Below are 18,264 nucleotides of genomic sequence, written 5' to 3'. Positions count from 1 at the left end.
CTAATTCAGTTAAATGGTACTAGCTACAGACACTAGAAGTGTGTGGCAAACTGGAAAAAAGGCTTTTATTGTCAATAACATGTGTTCTATTATTGGCTCTGACACTAACAGGCTCCAGGGACTAGTTTAGGATGACAACTTCAGACCTGAAGCTTCATTTATAAACGAGGGTGTTGAATAAGGTGATTCTTATTATTTCCTTCTGGTTAGAAAATTCTATGAAAACCATTTTATTTTAAGCAAACTTCCTTTTTTAAAAAAAACAAATAAAAAAGCTGTATGCTTATACAGAATCTGTGATGAGTATACATCTAATCATGTTCTGGAGATGTGAGAAAGAGACTGCTGTGAACATTATCTTATTAAATATACCCTCTCCAGATCCCTGACCATTATTGTTGGCCTTCTCAGAAATCTGTCTGGCTTTTTATATTTTGTTAGAAATGAGATGCCTAAAATTGAATGCATTTTTTTTTTTTTTTTTTTTTTTTGCAGTTCAATACAACTAAATTGGATGCAAGGATCTACTATCTTGCAGCTTCATGATATGATGCCTCTGGATCTGTAAATCAAAACCACAAAAGTTTCTCAGAGTATCTTAGAAAATTTGTATATAATTCTATGCACCTTGATAGTAAACATTCTTTAGATTTTGTTTTACACAAATTAATTTTTCTATCTGCTTATCATCCAATAAACCATTTAGAGTGTGTTTAAATACATTTTTTTCTTCCTTGGTGGTATTTGTCTTGCCATTCAAGATTCTTATAAAAATGTCTGCAATATTTTCCTTCGCCAATCCTGACAGCAATTGTATTAATACTAATTGGATTTTTATAATTCTCCATTTTTACTTTTTTAAATAAATGCAAATCAAGTGTCTCAACATGCTGCTTATTTCAGCTAAATGTTGCTTTGAGACTAGGAATACAGTATTGTTTTTTATATTCTAAAATGCAAAAGTAGTAAAAATCAACTTAGCATAGCAGTGTAGTCCTAAGAGCAAATGGATGGTTGTGCTGACATGCTTCTTAGAGCTCAGCAATGTCTTTACTTTTCTTGTGCAAAGTGCTAAATAAAAACAATAAGCAGATTGAAATTATGTATGCATGATTGTAAGTGAAAGCCAAATAATTCATTTTTTTACTGAGAAAATGTGCAGAAATAGTATGTTTTGATTTTATATTGTAGTTGATGAAGTTTAAAAGCTCAAAGACTGCTTTGATTAATTTCTAGCTTTCTCTGACAACCTCCCATATTTTGGAAATGAATATATTAAAGTTGGACTTAAATTTCATATCATTAGAGTGCCTTGCATCTTTTAGTTTGTCTCATAATGAATAATTTTAATAATTAATATTTTAATACATAGAGCTTTTAAAACATTGTTTCAAAGAATAAGTGAGATATAACTAATTTATAATTAATTCATTACTTTAGTTTTTGCAGTGGGAATAATAGATAAGTTATATATCTACTATTAAATGTTAGATGCATAGAAGATTATTATTTGGTAATATTAAACTTGTTCTCCAACTTGATGAAGCAATAAGTAAGTTTCCAAAGAAATACAATCACAGGGCTTTTGAGAGCCCTGTTTATTGTTAGAGCAAATTGACATCTATTCTATTATTATTATTCCACAAATGATAGGTGCTGCTTAGAGTCTCATTTGGCCATAAATCTTAAGCACTGTATCTGTGTGTCTCAGAACCTATTTACATAATCACACATGGGGATCTAACTAATAAAATCCAATGAAAAGGGTAATAGTAAGAATAGTTTTAAAAACTGGTGACAGGAATGTTATATGGTTCTGGAATGTTGTAGTTCCTAAATTAGGATTCTGAAGAAAATAATCTTTTTCTTAAAATAATTAAACAAGTTTGTAAAACAAACTCTAAAGCAATAGAGTTGTAATTATTAGATTACTTACTAAGCAGTGTTGGGTTTTTGTTTTGTTTTTGTTTTGTTTTGTTTTGTTTTTTTTTCCAGTAGATTCATTGTGATAGTAAATTTTAGCTGTGGTCGATTTTGACTTATGTGAAAAGAATTTTGAATAAATTTCCATTACTTGACGACACTGGCCATTAACATAACCTGCATTTTCTAAGTAATAAGATTGCATGAGACAAGAAAACAATTTTATTTTTTAACTTTTTTTAGTAAATTTATTTATTTATTTATTTTGAGACTGAGTCTCACTCTGTCATGCAGGCTGGAGTGCAATGACATGCTCACAGCTCACCTCAACCTCCACCTCCCAGTCTTAAGCGATTCTCCCACCTCACCCTCCAAAGTAGCTGGGACCACAGGCTTGCACCACCGAGCCTGGCTAATTTTTAGTATTTTTGGTAGAGATGCGGTTTCACCATGTTGGCCAGACTGGTCCCGAACTCCTGGTATCTAGTGATCTGCCTGCCTCAGCCTCCCAAAGTGCTGGGATTATAGGTGTGAGCCATCACACCTCGCCAACAAAACAATTTTAGAAATAGAAACAACAGTTTTTGGTGTGTGTTTAGTTGAAATACGATGAGGAGTATTATAAAGACATGATTTTAATAGCATGTTTGCTCAAGATTAATACTAATATAACAAATTTATGATACAATGTATTAAAAAAATATTTAAATGTTATTTTAGTCCTCTCAATGACGGTATAAGGTAGCTCTTATTCCAGATTAGATAGCTAAAATATTTTTTGGTAGGATATATCTGAAAACAATCCTCATCTTTTTAATTTAAAAGTCAACCTGACCAATATGGAAAATTGAACTAATTAAAATAAATGCATAAAACATTAAAAATAATTTGTTGCCCTGTTTTTAATATAAGTACACAGAGTAAAATATTGTTTTAACTTCCAGAAATTAGAAACCATTTTCTTAAGTCAGGCATGGTAGAATGACTTCAATCAGATGACAGAATACAGACTTTCTACCATCTTCCTCCTGTAGAAGAACTGACTTTGACAACAATCCATGAACAAAAGTAGTTTTGTGAGAACACAGAAGTCCAGGGAAGAAGTTCTAGCTCATCACTGGAGCAAAAGTTTGAGAATACATTGCAGTGAAGAGGGTGAGAAGAACAGTTTTACTTTACCTTATTACCCTTCCTCTCACAAGGTGGCACAGCGAAGTTACAAGAGAGGCCACCTTCAGTCACATCTTATCTGACATGTGAAAGTGACATGGTAGTAAATGAATGCCTGGCTTCCCCACCATGCAGGATCCTGCCTAAGGGGCCCACTTGTCTTTTGCTCCACCCAGAATGCTAAGCTGATCACCATGATTGAGTTATTGGGAGAGCTGGGAACAGAGAAGAAAGGACAAACTCTACTAAATACCCTGCAGACTTCATCAGGAACACCCCATGCGCTGCATGGAATGTCTTGCCTTTGGATTCCCCACTAACTGATATAATGGTACCTCTAATGCTCCCCATGCTGACCCACTCCTTCCTCCATGCTAGCAACTTTGTATCTTGTGCAAACAGGCACCTTGACTCTGCAGAATTGAATGAAGGCACACAAACTGTAGCATTTCATGGCATCACCCTAGAGAAAACAAATGGGAGGCTTGTAGTGCCCAGTCTGACTTTGTAAAATCGAGGGAATACATACAATTTTAAAAGCTCCTCCTTCCCCTGAGGCAAGAAGAATTCATGGAAAAGAATTCAAAGAGAAGAATTCATGGAAAAGAATTCAGATTCCCTAGCTGGGATGATTGGTGAAGATGTTTCTCTCTCAAAGCCAATCGGTAAAGACTGGAGGAGGTGACTGCTTCTTCAAATACAGATATAGCAATGCAAGATAATAAGAAACATACATGTACACACAAAAAGAAAATCAAGGAAAAATGATACCACAGAAAGAACACAATCATATTCCAATAACCAACCCGAAAGAAATGGAGATCTATAAATTAAAAGGGCAATGCAAAAGGATGAGAATTGTATCAAGAAGTTATGCAGATGTGAGAAACTGTGAGGAGAAAAACGACAATATGTACACAGCTTCTTTCCCTGTGATTAATGTAGAATTACCGAGCAGGGGTTGTTTTATTAATCAAAACAACACTTAATATTAGAAATTTTATCACTTTTTTTTCCTTCACACATTTGAGGAGAAAAGAAGTAAAAAATTTTATTGGTAGATTCCAATAAAACATTTGGCAATATCAAAATTAATTCCAAGTGAAAAGCATGGATGTCAGAGAAATATAAAGAAAATGAATAAAACAATTTACCAAAACTTTGAATAAACATTATTCTACAGAACAAAATTCTAAAATCCATTTAAAATAAGGAAGTCAATGGAAGCTGAACTCTTACCATATAATGTAACATTTTCTTGGGTAGTTAGCAAATATAGAAACTCAAGAAATAAATAAATAATAAAAATATTGGAAAATGAGATAAAATTATTTTTTCTTGTTGATGGTATGATTTGTAACTGCAATCCCCACCTTCTCATCTAAACTACTGAAACAAATAAGATAACTTGATAAAGTGACTGAAAATAAAAATAGCCATTAAAGAAATCAGAAATTGTCTCAAATTTAGTAATAAATGCCTAGAAAAAGACATGAGAAAATTATTGTATTCAAAATAAAAACCAAGAACAAAATAAAATTAGGAAACTTCATGAAATATGTATATATAAATTTAACAGGAAAGTAGAGACCATAAATTATGGAAATGAGAGTACATCAAAGACAAACCAGAATCTGAACTTAAGTCATCCTGTGTTCTTGTATGGGAAGGAAATAATACCATAAAATACAAATTATCTGCAAATTAACATATTTAGCACAATTAATATAATCTAAACAAAGTTAGTTTTGACCCCCAAATATCCTGAACTACTTAAATGACAAGGTAATTAACAAAGATATAGTATTAAATAATTTTACTTTTTTTACAATTAGAGTTAAAACTCCTTGAAGGCAGGCAGCTTACCTTGTATATTTTAGAATCTACTATATTTCTAATCAGAGCGCAGAATATTTCCAGAACATATTTTTTGATGCACATATCCCCCCACAACAATATACACACATCATAAAAATGCATTTATTGTTTTTCCCAACTTTAGCTTTATTTATTTTTATCTGTATACATTTATGGAGTACAAGTGCAATTGTGTTACATACATCGATTTCATAGTGATGAAGTCAGAGATTTTAAGGTATCTATTGTGTGAATAATGTACATTGTACCCAATAAGTAATTTCTGGGCTTTCTTCACCACTCCAATAGAAATGATCATTGCTATTATCTAAATAGCTATACCTCCTCCTGTACTTTCCCCTCTCTGCATTCGGGAGAGGCAATGCAGCTTCTTTCGGCCAATAAGCTGTAAGCAGAAAAAGCACAGTCATATTTGGACTGCATATCGAACAGTAGGTGTACTATGCCCTGTTTTCATTTGCTGTAATGAAAGAGAAAGTCACAAGACCACAGGGTGTTATCAGATGTTATATGCTTCATTAGTCCGATTCCATGAATGATTGTATGGTGAGAAACCCTGCCTACCACCCTGACCAACATTAGTTATGTACTGTAAACAAGACATAAAATACTTTTTTGTGCATTAAATTACTAGAACTCTGGAATTCATAACTGCAGTTTAACAAAGGCTTCTTAACTTTCTATGTTTAACCAAAATACATCACATGATCTTGCCATAAGAACAACATTTGTACAAACACATTTGTTCTCTTTCTTTCATCTACATTTTGTGCCATGTTCTTTTATCCTCATCATCAGATAACTACAGTTTGGCTTATAGTTTCCTCTTGTTAGGGATATATTATCCTCTTGAAAACAATTTCATTTATTCAGCAAGTTCAAGATTCCAAATATTTGTTGAGTAATTATTTGGATGAAGATCCTACAGGGATGACATAAGCTGAAGTAAAAACAATCTTTGTCTCTAAGGGATTGACTGTATATTAGCCGGAAACTAAATAAAACAAAACAGGAAAATAACTATGACACAAGTTGGAATTTGGTTAATACCACAACATGCACTAGGCAAATAATTCAATCATGGAGAAGATTTTAAAGTGGAATGCTGCTAGAAAGTTGCTAAGGATCCCTATCTTTAAAATACATTTCAAATAATTCTTTTCTACATAGACAGGAAAGTGAATACTAAGACAACATTTCTGAAATTTAAATACAGACATTTGTTTTCAGATATGAAGTCCTACCTGCTTGGGGGTGATAAATGCATAAAAAAAATAGACCCACAACTATATAGAAATATATATACACACACACATATACACACACATACACATACAAGGACATACGAGAACTTATGAAGAGGACTTCATAAACATTTTACAATTAAGAAATTATTATCCACAGTATAAAGAAATTTACATAGGGATCATATTTTTATTTCCGATTAAAAGTCTAGATTCATGTTTTTAAAGTTCAAGAAATTATTATCTATGTATGTAGCTATACCTTGCCAAACTGTCAAGTAATTATGAAGATAAAGTCAGCCAATTGTGATCATAAATGTACTCAGGTTATAACCAGGCATTCTATTTAAATGCGTTACTAAAGGATGTGCTGATGGAAATTGAAAATTCCATTTGCATCTTCCCATATCTATACCTTTCTTGTCATGTACTTTATTTTTGCTTATGTACTAAGCACATAACTCCACAAGATATTATTTTTTTTGCTGTTTTAACAGTATTCTTTTACATTTACCCGTGCATTTGTTCTTATCAGTGCTCCTGCCTAGTCACATTTTCTTATGTCTTCAAATAGCTTATATATTTTTAAATTGCATTTATATTATTATGCATAAGTGTACCATATAGATCCAGATAATGGTTTATTTCACCAGAAAGAATCCCCCTTCCCTGTGTGAGTCAGATTATGGATGACTTTTTAATATCATTGGTTCAAACAAAAGTTGTGCTCAGTTAAGCTGGGATGCAGTTTAGGGAAAATCCACTGCTTGTTCTTCGTCGTGCCAGATGTGTGGCCTTCTCATGGATTCGAGGGAAAATTTGGTGGTCCCCTACCATCTTAGCCCCAGAAACCTGTGAGAAATTTAGTGCTCCCGCCGGGATGTTTTCATCTTATCTCTTTATCTTTCTTGCATCCCCTCTTTTCAATATTGAGCAAATGATTTGAGGGGAGATTGGCCACATTTTTGAGACATGCCCCGGTATTCCATCAAGACTTTGTTTCATAAGTCGTGGGATTGGTTCATTTTAATTCTCCACTTAGAAAATCTCCATCTCCCTTGCAGCTCAGAAAGAAGCAAATACTCCATGTAGACAGCTCTTTGTTTTGGGATTCTCTAGTTTCAACCTATCATTCGAGAATTCACCTCCACTCCACCACCAATCTTCTGCTGATTTCTATTTCTGTCTTAGAGACAGTTTTCCTGGGTCAGAGCTGGTACCCAGTGTCCATGCAGAATCAGCATCTGAATCCAAGAAAGAAATGCCTGACCATCTTTTACTCAAAATAGGAGGATTTTCTTCTTTTCAGAATATTACTTTATTCTTATTCCTTCCATAGCTATTTCATTCCTTTCAAAACATTTTTCTAGCTACTGCAGAGAAAACGCTGGTCTACTGTGATCTATTGCATCTTGTCCAAAAGCAAAGTTCTCTTTTTAGTATGTGCTTATAAAAATGCTGACAAAATAATCCAATTTATTATAATAAAATATTACTTTTGCTTTTATTTATGAGGTTTATTTTACAATTCTGTCTTGTTTTGTGTTGTTATGCTCAAAATAATTCTATAAGTGAGATGATGATTCTTTATAATTTTGTAGTGATGAGTAGAATTTACTTCTTGTATTAAACACAGTTTATCACTTTAAATGATAAAGTGGTAAACACTTCAACAGATACAGTTTCTTTCAAAAACACTTAAATCCAAATACTTTTATTCTCAAGGTTGAAAGTCAATGGTACTTGTAACTGTCGTAACAATTCTTTCAAAATCATAGGAAACCTTTTTATCCTTTGTATAAGCACTATAAATGCAAACTAATTCTATGATACTTTGATATAGAAGACACATAAAATTAAAGTCCAACAGTTCCTGGAATATAAATATTTGTTAAACTTTATGTGTCTAATGACATAAAATGGATAATTGAGCTCTTTCTTAAAATGTGTCAACAAGTTCCCATTCTTTCATTATTCTTAATTAAGTTGCTGATTGAGGTATTTGCAATTCTAACTAATTCACAACTAAGATTAGACAAAAGAACATAAAGCTTAACATGTACTGTTCTCCCACAGTATGGACAGGATGATAAAATATCCTGATTTTCTCAGGCCTGAGAGCCTCGTAAAACATGGGACTTTCAGTTTTAAAAGCAAGAAAGTCTTATGCAAACTAAAACAATTTAATTATCCAGCTGAGGAATAAGCAATTTTGACCTCTAATAATGAGTAGTACATAGTAAACAAATAATGTTAATGATATTTAGGGTTTACATGCCATTTAAGAGTAATTGTAACTCATAAACACTATTTCTTAGTAAACAAAAGGAACCCAAACACTCAGGAGAAAAAAAATTGTATAGAAAAATTGAAACAATCATAACCAAAGTGAGAATTATTTAGTAAACTGAACATTGCATTCAAAATCAAATGATCTATACTTAATTTACCACTCACTAATTGTTTGGCCCTTGCCACATACATGATCTTCTCTGAACTACGCACATTTCTAATCTGTAAAAGAGTGATAATGATGTTTATCATATCTATCATAATTAATTCTTTTGAAGATTGAGTAAGATAGTGCATAACAGAAAATTGGAAACATTGAAGTGTTACACTAATGTCACTTATAGACTTGTATTAATATATTCAAAATTATAGAAAATTATCCAGCATCACTTGGTAACTTCATGTCATCATTGAAACCATGTGACGTTTAAAATATTACATATTCAAATTTTCACTATTACCTTTTCTATGGTAACTGAAGTGCTAATAATTTAAACAAGGCAAAGATTTGATTTTCATTAAGATTTAACCTCTAGCACCACATTATACATCATTATATAGTTTTTTGGTCACATATTACTTAAACATTGAAAGTAACTTTTATCAATCCTTTCCTTGTGGCCACAAATTGTATATATTTTAAATTTCCAGTTATAGTAATCACTCACTCACCATAATATAAGCATATATGAATGTTGACAATATAATGTAACACAGAGGAATGTTTGATAGAGGAGAAAATGTCTGAAAAGGGGAAACTAGGCAAGCATATCAAGAAGACAGGGCATTGCAAGTAAAAGTTACAACTGTGAAGGCAAGACAATAGAGAAAGTACACAAAATTTTCAGAGAATTAGTTGTTCAGTTACACTGAAGTACAGAGTAAATATAGTGGCATGTCAGCACAAGAGATAGGATAGTTGATATAGTCTAGATTGCATAAAGTACTTTAGGTAACCGCAATTGTTATCATTTGTAACCCCAATGACCAACAGATTTTTTTGCTATTAGGTAGGCACTGCTAGATGCTAAGCGAACATCTGTTTTCCTAATCTTCCTTAAAGGTAGAACTTCGGTTATTTTTTGGTTCCTAGGGTGCCTAGCTAAAAATCTATTTCCAGACCCCTTAACACTAGAGATGGCTAATGAAATAATCTTGATTCTTAAATATAGTCTGCTATATTGTTTCCCTAATCAACTTTTTTCTTCTTTTCCTTTTTCTTCTGTATGACCGTTACAAAGACATGAGCCAGGAGAAGTGCAGTTATCTCGTCACCATGAGGTGATAAACTTGGGGACGAAGGACTACACATTGTGAAAAACAGGGCTGAAAGATGAAAAGCACCTGGACTTGTGTCTTGTGATGTCATCAAACCATTGCAGCAGCCTCTTAACAGTGTAGTTCTGGACTTCTATGAAATCAATAACTATTTCCTCCTTAAACTACCACAGTTGACACCATAGGTATCGATAAATAATTGTTGAACAAATCCAAAGGCCACATTTTCACTGCTAACAGTCTTCAATTATATTTTCCAACTGATAGGAAGCCATTTAAGTATTTCAACCAGAGGTTTAATACAATTACTTCTATATTTTAGAAAGGTCACTCCTGCTGCACCAAATGTCTATAGTACCTAGTTATATTATATGAATTATACAAATAGTATATCATTGTATGTTTAAGAAAACAGTTTTCAAAGTAAATGCAAGCCAGAGTGGAACACTGCCATATATCCTACTTATTGACCAAACTCTAAGAATTTCCACAGATTCAGGCTCCAGTAAATGTGTATTTAAGATTGATGTCACTCCTGAGTAGCTTATGCTTGACTGGAATAATTGTCTGCCATTTCAGACCCATGACAGCTTGCTCATGCCCCCATCTTCACTCATAAGTGAGAATGAGGGGAATGAATTCAACATCAATATGGACTTATGCAATATTTTTTGATTAGTACCTTTCTTGAGAGGCTAAAATGAAATAATACAGCATGTTTACAAATGTCATCTCACTGAGGTAATTGGAAAAAACACTTTAAAATGTTAGTCCTTAATTGCTAGAGATGCAGCATTACTTCTGCAGCATTATACACAGAGGAACAAACAATAATAGCAAAAATCACCCAAAGGCTGTCAAAAACCCTGGATTTCAACATCACTTATTTTTGTAAGGTCACTGAATGTATGAACTCTGGACTCAGAGAACCTCATGTATAAGTACTAACTGTACCATACGCTAAATGTATTATATATGAAAACCATATCAGAATATTCCTAAGAATGAATTTTTCTAATCTTACATCCATGCAGGATTATGAGAATTAAGGGATAAATATTTGCAAAATGGGATGCTTAACACCTGGCACATAGTAATCACTCAATTTAGTAGTAGTTGTCATTAATAGAATAATTACTACTGTTAGTGTTACTGTGATTGTCATTATTGCCTTTGATTAGGAGAGAAAACACCAAGTCATTCAAATGTCAATAGTTTCTTATGTAGATTTTCTTTACTGTGTGCTTACATCCTGTCCATTCTTAATTGACCATGAGAGGATTTGGCTGCAATGATTTATTTTAAACTGGTCTTCATTCTGGGAAAGTTTCTTCCATGCATTTCTGGTCCCTCTGTCTGCCTGCACTATTTAATGTATGTTTAGGATATGTAAAAGCGATTGTAATAGTAAACTGAAAAGTATGGAAGTAACTACAATGCAAAAGTTTACCTGATGTATTTTAAAGCCATCATCACTCACAGTTAGAGTTACTCACAATTTTTAGAAAATGTGGGTGTAATAAACATCGTGCTACATTGAGGATTATATGTATTTGCAGGATTGCTTAGAATACTAGTGAATTAGAAATGACCTGAAGCTTTACTCTACATTTAATTGACCAGACCCACTATTTCCTAAAATGTGGTACAGACCTCCATTTCTACACGTTACCAAAAATCATGAATAAGCATTGGTATCTTAAGGACGTATATTTAAATTTTAGCATATAATATAAAATAACTGAGGATACAACATTCTGTCAAAAACACACACAAGGTCTGCTGATTTGTTTAAATCTTTGTTGAAAATTCTTGCAGCACTTAACTCGAAATGTCTTTTTTTAAATGAAAACTATTCTCATGTAGATTTTTACCTAAAACTAAAAGCTTAGTAACAAAATTCATGTTTATACAAGTGAGAGAAGGTGTTTTTTAGACATGAGTTTGTGCGAATGAGAGTTTTCTCTGCAGTGGAGACCAGACGCTAATCACTTTCAAGAAAAGGCTCATTATATTTACATGTGGACACTACTAAACCTGGACTGCTAATTTTTTGTTATTGTTGTTGCTTTGTGTTGTTGTGATAAAGAATATGTATCTTTACCTAAGTGAGATCAATAATTTTCTCTCTTCTAAACAGGACAGTATTGTTAGATGTTTTATATGTGACAAAATAAGCTTGTTCTTTCCTCTTTAGTTGTATCAAAAGGAGCATCAACCACATGGAAAAATTACAAGTTCGTACTGTGAAGATGAGGAGAGACAGGGTAATAATCTTCAGGATGACTGGTAGAAAGCAGCCAGATAAATAATTTCTGGAAGACTAATTTTGCAGTTATTTGAGATGATGACGTTGAGGTGTGCTGTGCTCCTGGATGGCATACACTTTTACCTTGTCTACCAATTCAGATTGACAGGGTGCTTCATGAAGAAGGATGGAAAAGTTACATTCAGCCTTCACAAGAAAGGGTGCCAGAATCACTTGGAGAGGGGAGTAATGACTTTTTATGGTTCCTAAGTTAGTAACCCTCCCTTGCATCCAAGTTTGCGCTAGAAGATTTAGGATGCTAGATTTAATGATATGACTGAGTTACAAAGTCAAATTAGTATTTGTAAATATGGTGGTGATGGCTGTTTATTGATAATCATCATGAATTGTGCCCATATTTTAATATTTAGATTAATTCTGTAAAATAAATATGTGACCTGGAATGTTGGAGCATTTTGCCATGCCCACCCGTAATAGTATTTTTGCTTTTATCAATTATCCGGAACTAAAAATCAAAATGCTTACTGAATATGTCTGTCATTCACTCCTCTCTGGCAGATCACAATGAAAATATTCATAATTTTGATACTACAATCATTGTGTTAATCCTTTACGTATATGTTTCACATGTTTGAAGCTCTACAATGAGAAAATGTTGAGTCTCAGGAACTTTAAGTTTCTGTTTCATTAAAAAATAATACAAACAGACAAATAAATAAATGGTCTTGACTAAATAATAAAAAGAAGAATAAATAAAAACCAAAACAGAAAATAGATACCATAAAGATATATTTGGTTAGTATTCATGTTACTTGGGGTAAAGAGAGCTTTCATAATTTGAAAAAAAAAAAACTTTTAAAATCATTTTGTTAGTCATATCTTTACTATCTATGCAATGCTTTAGCTTCTGAATCGTTTTCATGAAAACCTCAGTGTATTAATGGGAAAGTAATCCAGGCATACACTAATGACCACTTCGTAAAGAGAGGAGATTACTGCTTTCTTTGACTGTCTCCCCAAAATGATCAAATTTATACACAGTGGTCATCTTATATCCTCATTTTTTGCAATGTAAGATACATGCTTCCTCCCTTTTGATCTTTTTTGAAATAAAAACAGAATTGGTTTTATATTATTGCCTTCATTTTATACACAAGTTGTTTTGAATCTATTTTTCAGGATTTTACCAAATACTTTATATGTCAAAGGGATGAGTTGGCAGATGGAACTTTATTTTCCATTTCATTTCTTTTAAAAGCTTCATGCAAAAAGAACTTTTGGTGCACAAAGTCGAAATCATAGTGTGTTTTGCTTCCTTAAGCACTAAAATGGTCAAAGAACCTGCTTTATTTTTTAAGAACATACTTTTTTATTCTTCTAAAGCACCTTGAACTCAGGCTGGTATTTCGAAAATATGTGGACTTAAAAGCCTACTTAACTTAAACAGCTACTGTTACATAAATGACTCAATTTACTGTGCCAGGGATCAATTTTATGAGTAAAGGTCAATTATCATGGCTGGAAAGCACTTTGTAATCAAAATAAAAGAGGACAGTATTCAAATTTCTATGATTTTTCTCAAGAGATTTTTCTAAACTTTTGTGTGTTTGTCTATACACAACTACAGTTAAATTAGAAACAAAAGTGAAAGGATAATTTTAAATACAGATAGAGATATTTAAGATAATCTTTACATAATTCAGTCTGACTTTAAACAATGTACAGAATAGTAAAAATAATTCCTCAAAATATTATCATTATACATGTATTTTTTTATGATATGAAAATGATGTAGGTTCAAACAATATAAATGTAATCTTTAGAAAATAGAGCATTTTTAAGATAAATAATAATACTGATTTGACATTTAGTATTTTCTACATTATTAAAATTGCAACTGACAAATCTTTCCTTCTAAGTACTTTGGTATCATTACTATACTACCCATGCAATCAAATGCTTTGAAAATTCCTAGAAAACTGTTTTCCTAGAAAGACAGAATTAATTGGTTTTAATTTAGATGTTTAAAAGTATGGAAAAATTTTAGAAGTTTTGAAAATCATCACTTTATTTTTCTTGTGTTTTCCCACACAAGATCCTTAATAAGATCCCCAATTGTGAAGCTGAAATCCATGTGAAGTATTGTTTACATTCCCCAACTCAAAATGGCATACAATACTTTCACTTACTTAAGCCAAAACCAAGGGTTATCATTGATTTGTCTCTTTCCCCCAAAACCCATATTCAGTATGTCAGAAAATCTTTAACTTCCAAAACATTTTTGGAATTCCATTCTCTCCATCTCTATTGATAAAACTCTTTCATGCTCAAACATTTGTTCTTATCTTCCCCAACATTTTCCCATTTCCCCATTCTTGGCTCACTGACCATTTATTTCCTACATTGCAGAAAAAGCAATGTTATATTAAATCAGTAAAGTACGCAGTGGCAGAGAAATGGGAAAAGTGTTTCAATAAGTTAAATTGGATAAATTGTGGGCCAGTTGGACATACCTATGGGAGGAGGAGTGAATTTGACTCTTACCTCAAAGCATTCCCAAAAATCAATTGCAGGTGGATTATTTATCTAAATATAAAATGATGAAACTTCTAAGAAATTGTAATTGTTTTATGTAGAGTACTAATATCCAGAATATATAAAATGAACTCACTCAAATTAATAACAGAAAGACATCAACCCCCCTTCCCCACTCTAAAAATGGGCAATAGAATTTGAACAGGCATTTCACAAAAAAAAAAAAAAAAAAAAAATAGCTAGAGTGACCAATAACATTTTGTTTAGGCTGTACAAATGAAACTATGCTGTTTCACATCCATCATGGTTAAACTTTAAAAGATGAACAATTTTAAGTGTTGGAAACATATGAAGAATGAAAATTTTCATATGCTACTTTTGGGTAGGTAAAATGATACAACTATTTGGATAGTCATTTTTCCATATCTGCTTTGTTGCATATCTGCATTCTCTATGACACAGCAGTGTCACCTCAAGGTATACACGCAACATAAATCTCTACATATAAAGACCGACAGGTACATAGATGTTCATAGTAGCATTATAATTAACAGCCAGAAACTTAAAACAATCCAAATATCCTTCAACAACATTAGAATGCATAGATACTTTGTGATGTATACATTCAGTGGCATACCATACAGATGCTGCTCAACTTATGATGAGGTTATCTGCTGATAAACCCATTGTTAAGTAGGAGACATCATGAGTGAAATGACTTCAGTATGCTTAACCTACTGAATATCACAACTTAGGCTGGCCTACCTTAAACATGTTTAGAACACTTACACTAACCTACAGTTGGGCAAATAATTTCCAAAAATTTATATTACCATGCTTAGATCCCTCCAAAGGTTTTGGGTCCTGTGTTTATTTTGTTTATAAGTCCCTATCTCTTTCAATTCCACTGAAATCCAAGCTGTAAATATTTACTTTTTGTGACCCTCAAAAAACGTAGATCATTTCTACATCAGGATATTTTCTAGGAATTTTCTTCCCCATATCTTTATAAGTGGTGCAAGCTTATCGTTCTGGCCTCAACTAAAACTTGACTCTCATGGATAGACCATCCCTGAAATCTAAAGGTTTTACATGACTTCCAGGAAACAGTCATACAAATAACAAACGTATAAAAAAACCTTGTTTGTTTTCCTGTGACCCACAGATTTCTAGACAACATGTCTCTCCTTACCTTTTTTTACCTTCGATTAAACAGGCTCTTCTTACATTCCATGCCTCTGCTTCCTGAATTGGCTTACTTCCTGAGGCTTTAATGCACCATGCTTGTTTTGGCCTGAAATCCTTTTCATTAAGAGGTCTACCTGCCTGGAATATTGTTGACTATATATTTGTTCATATCCCAGGGATAGCTACTCTTGTCCAGGTATTCTTTCCTGATGATTTGTTTTCTTCACAATTATCACTATATAAATACACACATAAAATGTTATATATACATATAAGATGTAAATACATGTGTATATATGTAATTATAAAAAAAGTGTGTACATAAATGTTCTTCTGGCCTGTCTTCTATTCCTAGAACATAAGCTCAAGGATGGTTGAGGTTTTCATTTGGCTTTTTACGTATAAATGAACATGCAATTAGACTGTGCTTCCAACAGAATGAACATTGAATAAATACTTATGGAAAGGGAAAATAAACATAACAATGGCTATATGGTTTCCTGAACATGTTTTAAACTCAGAGCAGTGTCATAACAACAACAACAACAAAAAAACACTATGCATAATAAAATTTAAAGATACTCCCAAATTTATTGTGTTCATTTCTTAAACACTGTGAGGTATACATATTGCTCTGCCATTTCTCTCAGCTGCTTTCAGATTTTTTCTCCTTAACTCCAGACCCATCCAATTCCTTCCTCTCTTCATTTCTGTTTTATCCAAGTTTTAAATCCCACAAAGCAAGAAAAAACAAAACAAAACAAAACAAAACAAAAACAATGACACCAACAAAACTAAAAAATAATTAGTCTGGCAGTGTATTTTCTCAGAAATTAGGAGAATGGAAACAAACTCAGCAGGAAAAAACAATTTCCCTTACATGAATAGGGAGAGCAAAAGCCTGAGATTACTCATATATTAGCAGTGATGAGTCACACATGATATATCTAGAGAAGAAATTCAGCACTGATGTAAAAGGAATCCTCAACTGAACCTCAACACTTTGGAATAACACCAAGGAGAGTCAGAAAGGGTTTGACAAGTCACGCACTGAGCTATTTCTAAGTATGCCTGTGTTTTAAGATCAATAAAGTTATTTGCATCTTTTGCTATTATATACACTACGACTATTTTAATTTTTAAAATATATAATGCAACTTTTAATCTTCTAAAGCCAGGAAACACATTTCATACATCTTTGTATAATCCTGTGCACTGAACACAATACCCATTGCTCATTGCTGAGATTATGAATGATGATGAACTGCAAGAGGGTCAGGCTTATTTATGAAGTAGAAAAGACCTTGGTGGAAAGAAGATGGTCACTTATTTTTTGAATTTTGACTGGTTCAGCTCTAAGTGATTAAGCTGCAGCTATTCTTCAATTCTTGTTGATTAATTATATCTAATTGTCAGACACTTAGGGCTTTCCTAAGAACAGTCTGGGATAAACGATCCTAGGCACATATACTGTTGGTGTATTACACAAGGGTGATACCAGAGTAAGAAAATTGTATTTAAAATAACTATATGGAAAATGTTCTTTACTTGAAATTTTAGCACATTTTACTATTTACAATTTATCTGAGACTATTTCACAAGGAAACCGGAACATCCATTAATTAAGACAAATGCACCTTATTTTAATCTGAATAAAAATGTAAGAATATTCATCTTTTATGGCTGTCTAAGGAGACGCACTTGGAAATTGAGGAAGTCAACAGGAGAAAAAAAATTAGGCAAAAATTTCCAGTTAATTCATTTAATAATTAACGTCTGCACTTAGGAATATGGAAGACCTTTTTATTGATCATCTACTATCTGCTGTGTAGGAAGTAGAATTTGATAGAAAACAAGTAAAGACTCTTACATTATAAAACATACAGTATAGTAAAGGAGCATACAATTAAACCCTCTTATCTATTAAACAAATAGATAAATATGTAACATCAATGAACAGGGAATACTAAAAACAAAAATAAAGCGGAATGGGGATGAACATGTGCAAGAGAAGTACGACTTTTACTTACTAGAAATCAAGGAACATCTCTCTTAGGATATAATACTTGATCCCATGTGCTCTTGCACATTTACATCTCAAAATAATTAGCATGAAAGTCTACTTTTCCTGTGAAAGATAAGTGTTTTAGAATTTGGGAATGAAGACACATGATGGTATAACAAGCAAAATATTACAATTTCATACACTTTCAGTTTTACCAATTCATCTAAAGTAACATTACAAATGAAGACTTCTGATGAACTAAAATATGTCCAAAGGTACTCGAAATATGAGCTCTGGGCACTGACAATCCAGAGTTACCACATTCAACAGTAATAGAGAGATGGGTTTCTGCTATAATTTTGTGCTCGTCTTCACAATGGAGGTTTCAGTAGCTCTTTGATTAGCAGAGTTCTACTGACCCAGAAGCCCTGAAGAGCTCACAGGAATCAGATCTAAAGGAGCAAAGTGGTGGAGGGTGGGAG

The sequence above is a fragment of the Theropithecus gelada genome, chromosome 5 (assembly GCF_003255815.1).
Source record: "Theropithecus gelada isolate Dixy chromosome 5, Tgel_1.0, whole genome shotgun sequence".
Taxonomy (NCBI): domain Eukaryota; kingdom Metazoa; phylum Chordata; class Mammalia; order Primates; family Cercopithecidae; genus Theropithecus; species Theropithecus gelada.
Note: the sequence above shows the minus strand (reverse complement) of the source record.